The sequence below is a fragment of the Aotus nancymaae genome, unplaced genomic scaffold (genome assembly GCF_030222135.1).
Source record: "Aotus nancymaae isolate 86718 unplaced genomic scaffold, 86718_ANA_hifiasm-v0.15.2.pri h1tg000004l, whole genome shotgun sequence".
Lineage (NCBI taxonomy): Eukaryota > Metazoa > Chordata > Mammalia > Primates > Aotidae > Aotus > Aotus nancymaae.
In genome coordinates this window covers 46,707,168-46,721,726 of record NW_026988415.1, presented here as the reverse complement: position 1 = coordinate 46,721,726, position 14,559 = coordinate 46,707,168, and positions in this window count along the sequence as shown.

The following is a 14,559-nucleotide window of genomic DNA, read 5'->3' as shown; positions in this document are numbered from 1 at the left end:
CTTACTACCTGTGTCACTAAAATAAAGTCACTCTTCATCCCTGAACCATAGCTTACTATTCTGCAAAATGGGGCTAATCATAGCACCAACTTCATATGACTGCTGTGTGGAACTAATGACATGTGTAGATGCTCAGCAAATGCCTATTTACATCCTCGTTGTTTTCACCCATCATTTGATACCTATGCTGCCTCATATTGCTGCTTCTCTCTTGGTTTGTGGGTCCTGTCTCTGTGGGTCTACGATAAGCCCTTAAGGACTAAGACCATACTCTAAGCCTCTTGATAACCCTTTAGCATGATGCTATGCCCATTAAAAGTCCTCATTAATGGGATTCTTAACCTTCACTGAGCATTTACTTAGGCAGGCACTATGCTATGTTCTCAAATGCATTATCTCCTTCAAGTTTCACAACTATTATATGTGCTTGTTGATGAATTTTATGTTTTCAAGCATAAAATCCCCACTGAGAAAAGAGACATGTCCTTTTCTTTCAGACTAATTTCAATGGGTGGGGATAATTTCAGTCTTACAAACCTCTTTGTCAACTGGTAGAAATAAAACTTATTTTGCCCTCCTCTCTAGATACCCTTGACTTACTGACATTTTCCAGACAATTGTCAGTGTTTGTGCAGGTGGGAACCAGGTTATTTTTCTGAGGTTCAGCTGTATGAATCACCTTGAGATTCTTTTCACTGGACCTTTACCCTCAGCTCTTTTTCTCCCCCTTTTGTTTGATGCATCATAGTCAAACCTTAGAGGACACGCAAAGCAGGGCTGTGTGATAGCATATGTAGGGCCAAAAAGAAAAAAAGTACAAATTGCGTGTAAAGAAATTAACCCTGGAGCGTTATTTGAATGGAGTGAAGAGTCATCATGCAGACATGTTGAACCATGTATCTGTGCTTATTATTTTCATGATTGTGGCTTCATAATTGTTTCTGATGAAAAGCGAGGAGATGAAAATTCAACATTGAAACATAAATAACCAACAAACCCTGACTATGAGGGAAATGCTCTGTACTAAAGGATTTACTTTCCCAGACAAAGGGGTGAAAATAAGTGGGTTTGCTTCTACTGAATTCAAAGAGATTGAACTCAGCTTCTCTCTGTAGTTCAAGTTTCCAGCAAATAATTTACAGTGTAAATGTAACAGGGGGTTTTGCTGAACAAATGGTTGTACATTATGAATAGGATATAAATTAAGGATGCTATTTTTCTTCTAAACCTACAAGTAAGTAACTTCCCATCATGTTTCCCTCTGTACCACTGTTCTCTTTCCATGTGTGGAATGTGTTGCTTTGAAACAAAATCGTGGAAACCAGCGTCTATTTGAGTGGTGTGCAATCACAGTGGGCGGAGGAGTACAATAATGCAATGTGGTGCTTTAATTGAGTTCACGTTAATACCACAACTTAGGAATATCAATTTCTATTACCTACATTGAAGCTAAGCTATTGAATGTCACAGTTATAGGTAGGAGGCATTGGAAGCCACACACTGAGCAAGATCTGCTTAAAGAGTCACCTGCAGTTGCCATTTTTATCCCCTTGGCTCTGGATCAAGACGTTAAGTACCCATCACCAGAACATGTCAACTCAATAATCTAATTGGACCACTTCTAATTACTGAAACAGCCACCATTATTGGGTACCTGTGATCCACCAAGCTCTCCAATAGAAATGCTGCTTGTCTTGCTGCATTTGATCCTTACAACAAGCATGCAAAGTAGACATTATGACCTTAATTTTATAGATTTGGCAAGTGACAGTCAGAAACGTTAAATAATTTAACCAAGCTCACACAGCTTCTAAGTTATACAGCAAAGATTGGACCAGGTCTGTTTGAATGCAAAGCCTGTGCCCTTTCCAGTGTGACATGCTGCCTTGGCTCTATTGGGGCAGAGAAAGGGAATAATCACTGTCAGCAGTACCCTTGACTTACTGACTGAAAGAAGGTTCCACACTATCTCAGGAACTCCTTCTGATGGGATTTGGTGGCGAAAAGACAGTATTATGTTTGCAATATGGGTTTTAGTATCAGATAAACCCGGAAATTTTCCAGCTCTACCATTTGCTAGTTGTGGGATTTTAGATAACATACTTATCTCCGGGACTTGGTTTACTCACCTGAAAAATGAAGATCATGCTATGGCATATCCCACCAAAAAAAAAAAAAACTGCAGTAAAGATTAAGTGACATCATGCATGTAAAGTATCTGACATAGTACCTGGCATATACTAAGTGCTCAGTAAATCTTAGCTATCATTACTAGTGCATTATATAATATCTTCATGTATAAAGTAAAGTATTTCTCTTTCCTCCACTTGAAGCTATGCCTGTCTTAGCACTCTAGCACAAATGCAACTGTGGCTGGTATTTACCCCCAGCACCCTTGGAAGCTATGGTTCAGCTATAAAGCATGGCAGTTGTAATATGGCCTCAGACCCTCAAAGATCTTTGAAAGTGCCACATCAGGGGAAAATCCTTAGAAAAACAAGGGTCTCAGATTTTTAAACTGAACATGAGATTTTTCTCCCAAAATAACCAAAGTCACTGGATCAGCCCTTCAATTCACCTACCTTAGGGATCCACCCAAATTTCAGGATTTTTTCTTGTAGCTATGCTCCCTGAGAACTTCTTCATTGGGTCATAATCCAAACAGATTTTTAAGTCTCCTTCACAATATCCTTTTAGGTTGCTGTTACAAAGAGCTGCTCCTTTTCAAACACATTGCCAAGAATCAAATTCTTAGGTTAACTTACTTCATTCTTTATAAAAACCTGAGTTCCTAGCCCTCACACTGAAATATTTAGTGTGCATGTACAGCACAGTCATACTTATCATTTATTTTTAATTATCATAGGATTATTTTTGCTATAAAGCAATTGTACAGTTTTTATTTCAACAAAGTAAGCAGAAGCAGTGCTCATAATGAATGAGCTTCATCCCCAGGATCAAACAGCTTAGCAAGGTTGAGTCAAACAGCCAATTTATAAAACTACATTTAAAAAATGTTCGGGGAAACATTAGAAGGAAAGTAAAGTGCTGGGAAATTGAGAGACCACTCTAATTTTATTACAGCTGCAACCATATACATTAAGCCTTTAGGACAAAGAAAGTCATTTAATAATGCCACCCCCAAAAGCTGTAGTGCAGTATATAACTAGCAATCTGTCTTCTATAGCCACTCCCTAGGAAAAAAGAGGGTGTGTCAAATGACACATTAGTACCCCAAACTCAGTGGGAAGACAAAATGGACTCAACAGGCAATCCCCAACCCCTCACTCTGCTTGAGCCTAAGGAGCATTCTTCAGTTCTTTCAATGTACCATGCTTTCTCTCTCCTCTAGCCTTCACATGAACTGTTCCCTTTGCCTAAAGATATTCTTGCTCTGCACCATCACCTGTTTTACCCTTACTCACCTTTCTGATCTCATTTGAAATGTCACTTGGACCAAAAGCTTTCCCTGACCTGCCCCCATCCCCACAACTCTGGGTTTGTTAATACTGCTTTATGTAACCAGAATGCTATATATTATCCCTGTCAGAGCACATTTTATATCACATTGTATTATCATTGCTAATTTGCTTGCCTAATCATCCATTTTAAGTTGTAAGTTCAATAAAGCAGAGACAATGTGTTTCTTTTTCATGATTATATCTCAGTGCCTAGCACAGTGCCTAGGAAATAAATATTTGTTCCATCGAAAGTAACTATACTTGAACTTACAGAGATAAGAAAGCCGCCAAAAAAGTAAACTTATGATTGGGAAATTTAACTTTCTCTGGCAATACAGTATAAAAGTTATGAAATAGATTTTAGAGTCAGCCAACGAGACTATAAGCTTCACAAGGGCAGTTACCATAATTGTCATATTCTCTACTACATCCCTAGCACATTGAACAGTGTTGATGATATGATGGGAGTTCAGTAAATATTCACTGAATAAATGAATAAATAAATGGATAGGTTTCATGTTATATAGTTTCTCCCAATCAGGAAAAGTTCATTGCCTTGGAGCATAAGGGGATCCCCAGCAGATCCTAACACAAAATCTACTTCCTCCATGAAGTTATCTTTTATCTCCACTATGCCTGACCTAACAGGAATCTTTATATCACCCTGAATGAAGTCAGAAGGCAAACCTATAAAATGTGAATATTATACAAAGCTTAGAAGAAATAGTAAATAGGATGGATGACCAAATCAAGATTCAGAATGATCTCAATAAACCAGAATAAAATGCCTAAACCAAAAAGATTCAATTTAACTGAAATATGTGCTAAGTCCAGCATTCAGGTTCAAAATATCAATTTCACAAATACAGCATAGGGACAGACCAGTCTTGACAGTAGTTTGTGTGAAATAGACCTAGGGATTTTAGTTGGCCTCAAGATCAATACGAGTCGGCAGTGAGATTTGACTGATAAGATGTTGGTACAATCTAAAGCTACACTAGTAGAAGTATTTTGTCTGCTTCACAAAAAGCAATTGTCTCACTGTACCCGGTTGCAGTTCAACCATATGTGTGATATTGTTTTTAACATTTTAAGAAAAACATTTACAAACTGATTAAGTTCAGAATAGATCAACTAGAATGATGAGAGAATGTAGAAAATATATGACAGCTAAAGGACCTGGGGACACATACACTGAGAACAGAAAATCTGTGGTCGAGGAATGTAAGCAGCATCTCTGGGAAAGGGGAAAGAAACAGGTGGTAAGAAGTGGTGAGGGGCATGTGTATTTTGAGAAAGTCCCATCAATGCATCAAATTTACACACAATCCACCATACCCACGCTACATACATGGTTGAGAACTACTGTCCCTGAGGAAATAAATTAAACCAGCCAGCTGAATATTATAGGAGGGCAGTTCTAAAAATAATGTTATTATAGCTGAAGCAATCTAACAATGCAACAGCTTCTTATGAGTCAAAGACCCAGTATCATTGGAAATATTTAAACAGAACTGAATGCCCACTCCCAAGTATATTAAAAAGCAAATTGTTTTGGAGTCAGATGTTGGAGAAGATGACTTGAATAACCCCTCCATATTGCGAAGATATTATGATTCTATGTCCTCCCACTTCTCTGAATCCCAAAATCAGGGGTGTCCAAACTTTTGGCTTCTCTGGGCCACATTGGAAAAAGAAGAATTGTCTTGGGTCACCCACAAAATACACTAACACTAACAATGGCTGATGAGCTAAAAATATCACAAAAAAACTCATAGTGTTTTAAGCAAGTTTACGAATCTCTGTTGGGCTACACTCAAAGCGGTCCTGAGTGGACAAACTTGCCTTAAATCATCCAATTAATCCTATTCCTCTGGCAATTCACATCCATGTCTTTGGATTGTATTATATAAGACCTTCATGAGGATGAAATCTATGCTAGTCTAGAGGGTAGATTCTATGGCCACTTGCAGAGTAGACCTCCAAATATATAGTGAATAAATGAATCCTTGTATTTATCTTCTGCACAGCAAAGGAAACAACCAACAGAGTGAAGAGACAACCTCTTGAATGGGCGAAAGTATTTGCACTATTCATCTAACAAGGGATTCCTATTTAAAATATACAAGTAGCTCAAACAACTCAAAAGCAAATGTATAAATAAATAATAATTTCATCAAAATGGGCAAAAAATCTGAACAGACATTTCTCAAACAAAACTGTATAAATGGCCAAGTATATTTAAAAATGCTCAATGTCACTAATCATAAGGAAAATGCAAATCAAAACCACAATGAGATATCATCTCAATCAAATTAGAATGGCTATTATCAAAAAGACAAAAAATAACAAATACTGCCAAGGATTCAGAGAAGAGGGAGCTCTTATACACTGTTGGGGGAAATGTAAATTAGTGCAGCCATTATGGAAAACAGCATGGCAGTTCCTCAAAAAACTAAAAAAACTAAAGCTAGAACTACCATGTAATTCAGCAATCCCACTATGGGGTATTTATCCAAAAAAAAAGGAAATAAATCAATATATCGAGATATCTGCACTTCTATGTTTAATGCAGCATTATTCGCAATAACCAAGATATGAAATCAACCTAAGTGTCCATCAACGGATGAATGAATAAAGAAAATGTGGTATATTTACACAATGAAATACTACTCAGCCATAAAAAAAGAATGAAATTCTGTCATTCTTGGCAACATGGATGAGCCTGGAAGACATTATGTTAAGTGAAATAAGCCTGGCACAGAAAGAAGCTGTAACCACCAATTGGCTCTGTCTACGAGGTCGGCAAGGTGAACCCCTTGGGTGGTTACATCTTCTCACATATATGTGGGAGCTAAAAGAAGTTGAGTTCATAGATAGTAAAATTTTAGTTATAAGAAGCTAGAAATTGGGGGAGGGAAGGATAGGAAGGAATTAGCTAATGAATACAATGTTATAGCTAGATAGGATGAATAAGTTCTAGTATTCTATAGCCCTACAGGGTGACTACAGTTAACACTAATTTATTGTATTTTTTCAAAGACCTAGAGGAGAGGATTTTGAATGCTCCCCACACAAATGATAAGTGTTTGATGTTATGGATATCCCAATTACCCAGATTTGATCATTACACATGGTTTACATGAATCAAACTATCACTCTGTATCCCCAAATATGTACAACTATTACTTATCAATTAAAAATAAAAATAAATAAAAAAGAGGGCTACGCACAGTGGTTCACGTCTGTAATCCCAGCACTTTGGAAGGCCGAGGCAGACAAGTCACCTGATATCAGGAGTTCAAGACCATCCCAGCCAACATGGTAAAACCACATCTCTACTAAAAATACAAAACTTAGCCAGGTGTGGTGGTGAGCACCTATAAACCCAGCTACTAGGGAGGCTGAGGAAAGAGAATTGCTTGAGCCCACGTTGCAGTGAGCCAAGATTGTGCCACTACACTCCAGTCTGGGTGACAGAGCAAGACATTATATGGCTATAAATGTCAATATTACTCCTCACCCTACCTACCTCCAGCCTCATTCCAAGAACATGTAATCTTTCTAGTGGCTCAAGCCATTTGATACTTCCTATGAGGCTCTATTCCTCTCCCTCCTTCTAAATATAAGTACAAATAACTTTTTTATGTTATTAAATCTAAAGGGTTTTTTTTTTAACTTTTATTTTAGGTTCAGGGGTACAAGTGAAGGTTTGTTATATAGGTAAACTCATGTCACAAGGTTTTGTTGTACAGATTTTATCACCCAGGTATTAAGCCCAGTACCCAAATAGTTATTTTTCTCACACTCTCCCTCCTCCTATCCTCCACCCTCAAGTAGACCGCAGAATCTGTTGCTCCATTCTTTGTGTTCATGAGTTCTCATCACTCAGCTCCCAAGCTGTAAGTGAGAACATGCAGTATTCAGTTTACCATTCCTGCATTAGTTTGCTATGGATAATAGCCTCCAGCTCCATCCATATGTTCCCACAAAAGACATGATCTCATTCTTTTTATGGCTGCATAGTATTCCATGGTGTATATGTACCATATTTTCTTTACCCATTCTGTCACTAATGAGCATTTAGGTTGATTCCATGTCTTTGCTATTGTAAACAGTGCTGAAATGAATATTTGTATGCATGTGTTTTTATGGTAGAATGATTTATATTCTTCTTGGTATATACCCAGTAATGGAATTGTGGGGTCAAATGGTAATTCTGCTTCTATTAAGTTGGTGCAAAAGCAATGGTGGTTTTTGCCATAAAAGTGTGAATAACTTTTTGAGGAATCGTCATACTGCTTTCCACAATGATTGAACTAATTTACACTCCTACAAATGGTGTATAAGTATTCCCTTTCTTCAAAACCTAGCCAGCATCTGATATATTTTGACTTTTTAGTAATAGGTATTCTGACTGGTGTAAGATGGTATCTCATTGTGGTTTTGATTTGCATTTCTCTAGTGCTCAGTGATATTGAGCTTTTTTTTTTCCATATACTTCTTGGCCCCATGTATGTCTTTAAAGGTCTAATATCCAACAACTATAAGAAACTTAAATTTACAAAAGAAAAACAAACAACCACAATAAAAAGTGGGCAAAGTATAGGAACTTCTTAACAATGTGTTGAAAGAAAAAAAATTGGTAATGGAAAATGCATGGTACCCCAACAGCCTTTGCAGCCTGTCTTTTAAGAACAATGAGAACACATGGACACAGGGAGGGGAGCATCACACACCTGGGCATGTTGCAGGGGGGTGGGGGACTAGGGGAGGGGTAGCAGGGGGTCGGGGGATTGGGGAGGGATAACATTAGGAGAAATACCTAATGTAGATGATGGGGGCAGAGGGGAATGGATGCAGCAAACCACCATGGCATGTATATATCTATGTAACAATTCTACACGATCTGCACATGTACCCCAGAACTTAAAATAAAAGGAACTTTCTTCTCCACCATCAAAACCATGAACCAGGCTCCCAATTTCCTCTTCCTATTCCTATGCTAATTAGGATAGCCATTACAGCATCCTCCAGTCTTCCCCTCTTCAGACAGCCCCTTGGGCCTTTTTTAACCTTTCCTCTTCACTTCAGTAACTAACTCTGGCTGTCTTCTGAAAAACTGTTTCTTGGAAATGCTGTGAAAAAATCTTCCAGGCTAAAGTACTAAACACTGACAGCATGTCCTTTTTATCCTCCTTTTCTAGGAGCCATCGACTGATAGACATCAAACACCTTCTTATCCCAAAGGGATGAGCCACTAGGGGCAAGATTGCCATTATTTAATGGCACAGAGCTTTTTCTGAAATTTTTTACATAGGTGAAACTGCCTTTGCAAAATTATGTCTGAGACAGTGAAATAGATCTAACTTAACTCACTCCAACTTGCTTCTAACCTCCAAGCTGTCCTTGTTCATTCCTGGGCATAGGCTGAACTAACTTTGGGAGAAACTTAGTTTATAGTTTATATAAAGATGGCAACAGCCCTTTACCAAAGCAGACCTCCTTCCTGCCTGGGGACTAGGTTGACTTTGTAGGACTAATATTAGCCACAAAATTAGAAATTACAGTTTAGAAGTAATGCAACTGGAGGCTACAAGCCTCCCTAAACTGCTCCTGAGACCAGTGCTTGAGGTATTTGCAGACCCTGTACTTGATGGATCAGCTGGCACCACCCAGATCAATGAACTGGCTCATTTGATTTTGTAGCCCCCACCCAGAAACTGACTCAGCTCAAGAAGACAGCTCCGACTCCCTATGATTTGATCTCTGACCAATCAGCACTCCTGGCTCACTGGCTTTCCCCACCCACCAAGTTATCCTTAAAAACTCTGCTCCCTGAATGCTAGAGGAGGCTATTTGAGTAATAATAAAACTCCAGTCTCCTGCACAGCCGGCTCTGCATGCATTACTTCTTCTCTATTGCAGTTCCACTGTCTTGATGAATTGGCTCTGTCTACGAGGTCGGCAAGGTGAACCCCTTGGGTGGTTACATAGGGATAAACTACTCTGAAAAGAAATGCCTTCCCGAGTCCATCTCTACTCTCTGAGCTCAGTCACCTTTTGGCTGTATCTAAGTATACATGGTTGGCCACATAAGCTAGTCTTGGCTTTGAAAACTTTGATAACTGAGGGCACTGAGATCCCAGTGATCTGTAGGTTGTAGTTTGAATACTAATAAAGGGCATGTGCCCCTTCAATTCTTCCTCTCTATGATTTTCTGAGATGAATATGGCACATGTAGTGTCACTTTTTATGCAATGTAAATTTGTGCATATGAGGCTCCACATAGCAATAAGATTCAGTGAATGACTAAAGAAACAAAAATATTTAAAGTGATGTGAAGAGGCAGTCTCACCAACAATTGCAGATTTAAAAAATTATACTACAGCCCTTGGCAAGGTTTTATATGCAGACACTAATACAATTTAAACAATTTTCACAACCTTTTGACTTAAGAAATCATTCTTTGTATTTAACTTCTCCCTCTGCTTACTCTTCTAAAGTCAACTGAATAATGGAAAAATAAATTTAATCATGCAACCAGCTGTGTATCTCAAATCACATTCATCTCCTTATACAGGGGGGGACAGCTCTAAACTTACACAAGTTTCTGTAGACAAATTTATTAATATAGAGTTTGTAGCAGCATCTGCTGTAAAAGTTATGTTTTTCAAATTTTTTTCATAAAAAATGAACTCTCAGGTCAAAAAATTCCTCTTCATTTTATGGTCTATTCCAGAACTGCAAAGAATCATCTACCAGACTCATAAGATTCACATTCTAGCCTCACCTCTGTCATTAACCAGTTATGGGATCCTAGGAAACTACTTTTCCTCTCTATGCCTTACTTTCTTCAACTGTAGAATGAGTGTAGTTGGACTAAGTCAACTGTTCCCAAATAATAGTCCATAAATAGGTACCAGTTTGTGATAAAACATTTATCACTCCTTTCTGAGCAAAAAATACATAAATACAATGTAATAAGGTTTTCATTAAGCTAAATTCACTCAATGTGAAAAATTCTGAATGTGTGGCTTTATTGGTATTGAACCCAAAAAAATTCCATTATTTTATGATACGGTGATGAGGAAAATGGTAATTTTTTAAAATAATGTCTCTACTTAGGAAAATTAAAAGTTGTCAAGCCTGTATCAGCTCTCATGTTTTGATTTTTAAAATGTTTTTGGTACATTACAATAAAACATCAATTGGATGGTATATAAGATCCCTTCTAGCTTTAAAATTCCTAGGATCTAGGATTATGCATCATGTAACCCTTTCTTCCCCGGGCTTTGCCATTCATTTTTTTCTTTTTTTTAATAAGAGTACCTGGATGGTGAGTATATACATATATATATTTTTTTTGCATTTTAGGTTTTGTGGTACATGTGAAAAACATGCAAGATTGTTGCATACGTGCATATGTGGCTGTGTGATTTGCTGCCTTCCTCCCCTTCACCTATATCTGGCATTTCTCCCCATGCTATCTCTCCCCAACTCCCCACCCCCCGCAGTCCCTCCCCAAACCACCCCAACAGACCCCAATGTATAGTGCTCCTCTCCCTGTGTCCATCTGTTCCCATTGTTCAACACCCATCTATGAGTGAGAACATGCAATGTTTGATTTTGTGTTCTTCTGTCAGTTTGCTGAGAATGATGGTTTCCAGGTTCATCCATGTCACTACAAAGGACACAAACTCATCATTTTTTATGGCTGCATAGTATTCCATGGTGTATATGTGCCACATTTTCCCTGTCCAGTCTATCATCGATGGGCATTTGGGTTGGTTCCAGGTCTTTGCTATTGTAAACTGTGCTGCAATGAACATTCGTGTGCATGTGTCCTTATAGTGGAATGATTTATATTCCTTTGGATATATACCCAGTAATGGGATTGCTGGGTCAAATGGAATTTCTATTTCTAGGTCCTTGAGGAATTGCCACACTGTCTTCCACAATGGTTGAACTAATTTATACTCCCACCAACACTGCAAAAGTGTTCCCATTTCTCCACATCCCATCCAGCATCTGCTGTCTCCAGATTTTTTAATGATCGCCATTCTGACTGGCGTGAGATGCTATCTCAATGTGGTTTTGATTTGCATTTCTCTAATGACTAGTGATGATGAGCTTTTTTTCGTATGTTTCTTGGCCTCATGTATGTCTTCTTTTGTAAAGAATCCGTTCATATCCTTCACCCACTTTTGAATGGGCTTGTTTGTTTTTTTCTTGTAAATCTGTTTTAGTTTGTTATAAATTCTGGATATCAGTCCTTTGTCAGATGGGTAAGCTGCAAAAATTTTTTCCCATTCTGTTGGTTGCCGATTCACTCTAATGACTATTTCTTTTGCCATGCAGAAGCTGTGGAGTTTGATTAGGTCCCATTTGTCTATTTTGGCTTTTGTTGCCAATGCTTTTGGTGTTTTGGTCATGAACTCCTTGCCTACGCCTATGTCCTGAATGGTTTTGCCTAGGTTTTCTTCTAGGGTTTTTATGGTGTTAGGTCTTATGTTTAAGTCCTTAATGCATCTGGAGTCAATTTTAGTGTAAGGTGTCAGGAAGGGGTCCAGTTTCTGCTTTCTGCATATGGCTAGCCAGTTTTCCCAACACCACTTATTGAACAAGGAATCCTTTCCCCATTGCTTGTTTTTATCAGATTTGTCAAAGATCGGATGGTTGTAGATATGTTGTGTTGCCTCTGAGACCTCTGTTCTGTTCCATTGGTCTATATCTCTGTTTTGGTACCAGTACCATGCTGTCTTGATTACTGTAGCCTTGTAGTATAGTTTAATGTCCAGTAGTGTGATGTCTCCCGCTTTGTTCTTTCTGCTAAGAATTGACTTGGCTATGCGGGCTCTCTTTTAGTTCCATATGAAGTTTAAGGTGGTTTTTTCCAACACTGCGAAGAAGGTCATTGGTGGCTTGATGGGGATAGCGTTGAATCTGTAAATTACTTTGGGCAGTATGGCCATTTTAACAATATTGATTCTTCCTAACCATGAACATGGAATGTTTCTCCATCTGTTTGTGTCCTCTCTTATTTCGTTGAGCAGTGGTTTGTAGTTCTCCTTGAAGAGGTCCTTTATGTTCCTTGTTAGTTGTATTCCTAGGTATTTTATTCTTTGTAGCAATTGTGAATAGCAGTTCGTACTTGAATTTGGCTCTCTTTAAGTCTGTTATTGGTGTATAGGAATGCTTGTGATTTTTGCACATTGATTTTGTATCCTGAGACTTTGCTGAAGTTGCTTATCAGTTTCAGGAGATTTTTGGGCTGAGGTGATAGGGTCTTCTAGATATACAATCATGTCATCTGCAAATAGAGACAGTTTGACTTCCTCCTTTCCTAATTGAATACCCTTTATTTCTTTTTCTTGCCGGATTGCTCTGGCTAGAACTTCCAATATTATATTGAATAGGAGTAGTGAGAGAGGGCATCCTTGTCTAGTGCCAGATTTCAAAGGGAATGCTTCCAGTTTTTGCCCATTCAGTATGATATTAGCTGTTGGTTTGTCATAAATAGCTTTTATTATTTTGAGATACGTTCCTTCAATACCTAGTTTATTGAGGGTTTTTAGCATAAAGCGCTGTTGAATTTTGTCAAAGGCCTTCTCTGCATTAATTGAGATAATCCTGTGGTTTTTGCTTTGGTTTTGTTTATGTGGCGAATTACATTTATAGACTTGCGTATGTTGAACCAGCCTTGCATCCCTGGGGTGAATCCTACTTGATCATGGTGGATAAGCTTTTGGATGTGCTGCTGCAATCGGCTTGCCAGTATTTTATTGAAGATTTTTGCATCTATGTTCATCATGGATATTGGCCTGTAGTTTTCTTTTCTTGTTGAGCCTCTTTGGGATTTTGGTATCAGTATGATGTTGGTCTCATAAAATGATTTGGGAAGGATTCCCTCTTTTTGGATTATTTGGAATAGTTTGAGAAGGAATGGTACCAGCTCCTCTTTGTATGTCTGGTAGAATTCGGCTGTGAACCCATCTGGACCTGGGCTTTTCTTGGGTGGTAGGCTCTTAATTGCTGCCTCGACTTCAGACCTTGTCATTGGTCTATTGAAGGTTTCGACTTCTTCCTGGTTTAGGCTTGGGAGGAGGCAACTGTCCAGGAATTTATCCATTTCTTCCAGGTTTTCTAGTTTATGTGCATAGAGTTGTTTGTAATAATCTCTGATGATGGTTTGAATTTCTGTGGCATCTGTGGTGATATCCCCTTTATCGTTTTTTATTGCTTCTATTTGGTTATTCTCTCTTTTCTTTTTTATTAATCTGGCTAGTGGTCTATTTTGTTGATCTTTTCAAAAAACCAGCTCCTGGATTTATTGATTTTTTGAAGGGTTTTTCTTGTCTCTATCTCCTTCAGTTCTGCTCTGATCTTAGTTATTTCTTGTCTTCTGCTAGGTTTTGAGTTTTTTTGATCTTGCTCCTCTAGCTCTTTCAATTTTGATGATAGGGTGTCAATTTTAGATCTCTCCTTGCTTCTCATGTGGGCACTTATTGCTATATATTTTCCTATAGAGACTGCTTTAAATGTGTCCCAGTGATGCTGGTATGTGGTGTCTTCGTTCTCGTTGGTTTCGAAGAACATCTTTATTTCTGCCTTAATTTCATTGTTTATCCAGTCAACATTCAAGAGAAAGTTTTTCAGTTTCCATGAAGCTGTGCGGTTCTGGTTTGGTTTCTGAATTCTGAGTTCTAACTTGATTGCACTGTGGTCTGAGACTGTTTGTTACAGTTTCCGTTCTTTTGCATTTGCTGAGGAGTGATTTACTTCCAATTATGTGGTCAGTTTTAGAGTAGGTGTGATGTGGTGCTGAGAAGAATGTATACTCTGTGGATTTGGGGTGGAGAATTCTGTAAATGTCTATTAGGTTGCTTGGTCCAGGTATGAGTTCAAGTCCTGGATATCCATGTTAATTTTCTGTCTCGTTGATCTGTCTAATATTGACAATGGTGTGTTGAAATGTCCCACTGTTATTGTGTGGGAGTCTAAGTCTCTTTGTAAGTCATTAAGAACTTGCCTTATATATCTGGGTGCTCCTGTATTAGGTGCATATATATTTAGGATCGTTAGCTCTTCTTGTTGC